The sequence below is a fragment of the Trypanosoma equiperdum genome, assembly GCF_001457755.1.
Source record: "Trypanosoma equiperdum strain OVI genome assembly, contig: ctg_795, whole genome shotgun sequence".
NCBI classification, from domain to species: domain Eukaryota; phylum Euglenozoa; class Kinetoplastea; order Trypanosomatida; family Trypanosomatidae; genus Trypanosoma; species Trypanosoma equiperdum.
This window is the reverse complement of record NW_027124748.1, coordinates 36-1,068: the sequence shown is the minus strand read 5'-3', so window position 1 is coordinate 1,068 and position 1,033 is coordinate 36.

The following is a 1,033-nucleotide window of genomic DNA, read 5'->3' as shown; positions in this document are numbered from 1 at the left end:
TGTGGAAGTTTAAACCCATTATCTGCTTTTAGAGTGGTCAGTTGCTTGGTTATTATCGTGTTAGCGGTAAGATGAAATACTTCGCTTTCCTTTAAAAAGATAACTTTGGACGCAACATTTGTGGGTTGCGCTGTTTGGTTGTGTTAGAGAGAAAGTGACTGAATCGCGGTGGAACTTACATTGCCATGTGATGGTTTTCCCCTTTTGAACTCTTTAGTCCTGCGTGTAGGTCTGCGAATCCTTGGAACTGAGAGAGGATATGCGTTATTCTTTCGTGGTTTCCAACAACGTCGGCATGAGGAAATGGTAAAATTACTCGTATAGTGTGGGACTCCTTTTCGATACAGAAAATGAATTCTTCGTTGGTTAACTTATTATTGCATCCTGTTGTTTCCCACCGATACAAAAAAAGAAAAGAAAAGAGATGTTTAAGCGGACTCCACAGCGATGCGTGCGTGGGATTGCTATGATGACAGTCATTGACCATTAGCAGATGTATTGCGTGCCACACTGCCGAGCGATGCTATTTTTTTCTTCAACACAATAATTGCGGAGGATATCACAGGTGGTTGCTTTGCCACTCCTCCATGAGGTAAAAGTAGCTGGTATCACTTTGAAGCGGTTAGAATCACGAGGGAAATTCCATTCTTGTATTGCATTTATTCAACACCAATTGGGCAGCGCTTTGAAGACAGTCAGGATGTGCATGGTACCATTTGCGTATTGGTGGTTCTTTAAATTGTGATGATTACGTTCCTAACGGTGATGGAAAAAAAGTAACATATGAATGTGTGTTCAATAATAATAATAATAATAATTAAATGCTAAGTTCTCTTACTTTCGGTATCAAATAGTGAGTCTGTTTTCTAATATCATTTTTTAAAATGCGTATCGATGTTTAGGAGGAACAATGTTGCTTAAAACTCAACTCTCACGAAAATGACACAAATTAAGAGAAGCCTCTATCGCAGCCACCATTTCCATATGTGCAACAGTAAGCGAGTCATCGTAAAAAATTTTTTTTTGCGCGTGT